This window comes from Cynara cardunculus (genome assembly GCF_001531365.2).
Source record: "Cynara cardunculus var. scolymus isolate 2C chromosome LG 10, CcrdV1, whole genome shotgun sequence".
NCBI classification, from domain to species: Eukaryota; Viridiplantae; Streptophyta; class Magnoliopsida; order Asterales; family Asteraceae; genus Cynara; species Cynara cardunculus.
In genome coordinates this window covers 22,866,419-22,871,237 of record NC_037537.1, presented here as the reverse complement: position 1 = coordinate 22,871,237, position 4,819 = coordinate 22,866,419, and the positions used below count along the sequence as shown (strand labels likewise).

The window sequence follows — 4,819 nt, the reverse complement described above, 5'->3', positions numbered from 1 at the left end:
CATATCAATTATCACGTGATGCACTAGTTCTCAAGGTTATTACAATTTCTCGGGTTCTCAAAAGAGGGTCCCCTGTATATTGTTCTCAAGCATCAGATTTGTAAATAATACAAATAGCATCCAATCCAACACTTAGAAGAAAATTCTTAATATTTGTCTTGTAATTATTATATCCAATATACAACATGTATCTGATCTAACAAATAGTACTGACATCCAAACCTAGCATTACAAAAGGATTTACTAATACAAGGTTTCATATCTCAATCACTTTCGGATTTGTAGCTTATGTAGTATGATGGGATCAAATCTCATATTTGATAATTTTTCATCAAATTGATCTATTAACAGGTCATTCAGTGTTAATTCTCATAAACCCACAAACTCTAAATATACAAGAATCGTCTGAATTCTCATGCTTCATAAATAATCAAAGCTAGAATCTGATTTATAGCTTATATTTTGGAATAGATAGATAAGATTTTTCGTTGTAAAAATCTTGGAACTATCTGTATTGATCAAAAAACAAAAAACCTTCCACAAAATCGAAGACTAGTTGAAGTGAGGTCAAGATGGTCATCAAAGCGGATTGGATTGTTGTCTAGCTAAAAGAATATCAATACAAGATAAAGTCACAAGTAGCCTGACAAGTACTGTTTCTGGCAAGCCGAATTTCGAGTGCAAACTTATCCAGCAAGTTTTACTTACCAACTCTATCTTGGTATATGAACATGTTTGGCATGTCAAACAAAGTAAGTTCTAAAGTATCATTTTAATAGTATTGTATTTCCTCTAATGTTCCATTTGCATACAGAAGGACGGATTGGGTTAATAAATGTCTACATCAACTTCAAATACTGAAATGAAAAGTACCAGCATGCATGAATCAACAAATCAGATATAGACACGTGTTAAAGTTGACAAGCAACATTTAATGCGATGGTGCTATAAAAGGTCATATTTGTCATGTGTTTCAACTCGTTCTGTTTTGAAAGAACTTATGAGTAATATTTTCATAAGAAAAATCGACATCACAATCTGAAGGTTTTCTAAGTACTCCAGATCTGAATAAGTACCTCCTTCTCCCACTCTTTCTGTTATATAATTCTAGCTTCTACAACAAAAATATGTAATTTTTGTTATACAAAATATAGAACTAAAAGTGAAAATTTTGTTGTGTTTGTGTTCAACCCTCCATTCTACAAACACATCATGTTTAAGTCATTACATTCTAGGACCAACATATATATATATATATATATATATATATAGGTTGAGTTCAGGTGAGAATGAAAGTTATGGTGAGAAGCGTAAAAAGAAATATTCACCATTTGATCAATCCTAATTGAATGTCAATACTAATGAGATGCACCAAGATTTACCGGGTTAATTCTCTTCTAAAACGCAATTCATACATGAACATGAGATTAAAAACATCTGGAAGTTCGCTCCCTGAGCGGGTGGCAAGGACGGCTATAACTATAATAGATATTTTACTCTAAACATATCTATGCGTTTCAAATCTTTGAAATGACACTGGTTTTTTGTAATACTATATTTGAAATATGGATGATTGCACTTTTAGCCTTTTTGGTGCATATGATCAAGATATTAATTGAGTTCTATTGCGGATTTGATTTTTTCTAGGGACTTGTATGGCGTGGTTTTATATTATGCAAAATTGTCAGCAAAATGCATCTTATTTTACATCTGTTTGATTATACATAATCAGAACTCCCTGTTAAGCACATTGAACACCTACAATGCCCTACGGTTTCGATTTAATGAGTTGAGTTGCATTTTGATTTTATTTGTTCGTCAGTTCAAGGACAAATAGCTATCAAAATGAAATGACTTTTCTCTCCTTTTTTAGGTAGTCGTGGCCTTGTGGGTATCTGTACGGTGCCATCTATATGCATGGATTAATCCTGTCATGAAGTCATCGCAGGTGATCAACAATGACCACAAGACTGGTTCAAACTCTAAAATCCACCATTATGCATGAAAACTAACGGCATTTCTAACATGATGAGGAACTATAGCTTAAAAGGAGACACACATAAAATCATTAGAGAATAATTAAATATTTCTGAAAATCACTTGGATTAATTAAGAACCCAGGTGCTATGAAATAGAAGCCCAATCATTCAACATTTGAATCCAATGCTAAGATCAGTCCGTTGTACAACTCATTTCAATATTGACGTAGAAATTGAGGTGTTTTACATTCAAAGCGGGTACAAAAGCCTATTAGAATTCAACTCTACATGTTTAACCTAAACCAAACCTATCAATTAAATGTAAACCAACCAATGAACTCATCTTACATCAATTCGTTTAACCAACCTTGAAAACGGCACGAAAATATGACAGTTTCCCACATTGTGGGTTGTGTCGTACCGTCAAAAAATGACTGTTTTACCATAAAGGTTAGCCGCATGAAAGGTACACGACTTTCTTAAACCAAATAGACAGAACTTTCAATATGAAACATAAAATTTCAACATGGAACTGATATTGTTGATGCCAAGGACTGATGTGCAAGGATCAAATACTTTACTATCGGTAAGAACCTTCTTGAATAATGTCGGCAAGTACGTTCTTTGTTGGGCTGAAATCAATTCATTAATGGTTTTTTTCCTAATAAATGGCGTTTTTGCCATTTGTTTGCTTATTATACTGCAAATCTCGACAACTTATAATATAGATACTTGTTTGGGTCTTACTACTTCTGTAATATACTTCTCAGGTGTACGGGTGTTCATGGATTGCGCTTGTCGGACTTATATTCCTTTTTAAGGTACACAAGTTTAACATCAAATCATAAAATGCTATGAAGTGAAGTAAATTGGTGTATTTTTTAATTGGGTCTTTTCTTCCCGTTGCTGTTTTAATGTCTACAGATTTGTACATTCAGCCAGAAAATATTGGTCAATTTTCAACTGATCTTTCATTTTGTACAAGGAGTTACCTTCATGCTTGCACTTGCTGGTATAACGGATGTTGTTGTGTATACTGGCCTTATTGTTACCGACGTATTTGCTTGCACCTTAGCCTTCGTACCCATTGGTTGGGGATTACTTTCGGTATGTTTTCTGGACTTGTACAAGTCCTTTCTTTATAAAAGGGTTTTACACTTGAAACTTCACAACAAACAATGTGAAGGTAAAATAATCTGAACCTTCACAGCAAAAACACCGTGAAGTTTACCTTGTTTTGCTGTAAAGTTTCAAGTGTAAAAAAACGGTCATGAGTCTCACGAAAACAGACTGGTCTCACATGATCCCAACTCTCAAGTCTCTTTTAAAATTTCTATTTTGTTGTCTCATTTATATGGGTAAGTTAAATTGTGGTGGTTGGTCTCATTCTATTTATGGGAAGAAACAAAGATGTGACCATTAAAATCAAGGATGGAATAACCAAACAAACTCAATATATTTCACTTAAAACCAGGGTTTGGGGATGGAATATGGCTGAGCTGTCTTACAACCCAAAAAGATAGAGTGGTTGTTTTTATGAAAACCCTAGTTTATATGAAAGTGTGAACCAAAGGGAATGAGGATGAAATGAACAGGTATAAATAAATGGAAATATTGATGTTCTTTTCTATCGTTTTGTTTTAGATCTGTGTAGCATGGAACCCCGTGTTGAAAAGGGTTGGATTATGGAAATCAGTACGATCTCTTGGTCTGTTATACGATGCTGATCTTCATCTCTATTGCCGTATGTTTGTGGTTCCCATTCATCTCAACGTTCCAAACATGCCTAATGTTCAACCAAGCGTTCAACCGAGGTTTGGAAATCTCCCTCATCCTTGTTGGAAACAACCCAAATTTTGGGTTATAGGGGTCATATTGGCTTTTGTACATGCAGACTACTTAACGTGAAGCTTACTAGTGTCATTTAGTACTTCGATTTACAGATTCTAGTATTGAAAATCCAGGCTGTAAATCATGTAGGATTTGACAAATCTTGAATATCAAATTTGTGTGATATTTTTAGACACCATGAGTTAGAAAAGAGCAAACCGGCTTTATCCGGTACTGTCGCTGTCACTGAGGCTTAACAAATCTCGGTTATAGTTGATTATTAGGTAAAAATATAGGAGCTGTTAGTGTTTTTTTTTTTTTTTTAATCTCAACTGGTTTTTTAATAAAGTATGAATAATTAAACTATATTTTACATTGACATTCTCTTTTTACCATTTGTGTTGTTTGATATTGTGTGTTATTACAATGTAGAATTGAGATGTAACGCACCATAAATCAAATAATATTACATTTTTTAATCATAAAAACAAATAAAGAAAACGTAAATTCATATAAAAATATTAAAATATAAGAAAATGTTTCAGTTAAAAGACCATCAATTCATCAAAATATAAGACCGCAGCACTTGCTATCTATTGGCTTCTTTTGTCAAAGTCAAACTATTTGAACATTTTAACCAAATAATGTTGTTAAAAAAGCTTATAAAATTATCATATACAAATGAAATATAGCTTATTCGGGTTAGTTAAATTTTTAAAAAAATATTAAGATAAAATATTTTTAGATTTTTAACAAGTAAAACAGTTATAAGTAATTAATTACATTTCATACACAAACTTAAGAGAACAGTAAATTACGGAATCCGTCCCTAAAAATTTATGAAAACTTTGATCTCTAACTTTCTGAATTACAAAGAACATCCTCAATTAGTCATTTTTGTATAGATTCTTGTCTGTGGTTGTCCATTACGAGGTGACGTTGAGTGTTCTCACGTACTAGTTGTAATCACAAGCATTCAGTCATTTTTATTCTGCTTCTTCCTCCTCCAA

The 4,819-nt window shown here is 32.7% G+C and overlaps 1 pseudogene; it reads left to right on the top strand.

The window, feature by feature from the left end:
* The first annotated feature begins 2,647 nt into the window (after positions 1–2,647).
* On the top strand, positions 2,648–3,846 carry LOC112520126 (annotated as a pseudogene).
* The last annotated feature ends 973 nt before the right edge of the window (positions 3,847–4,819 follow it).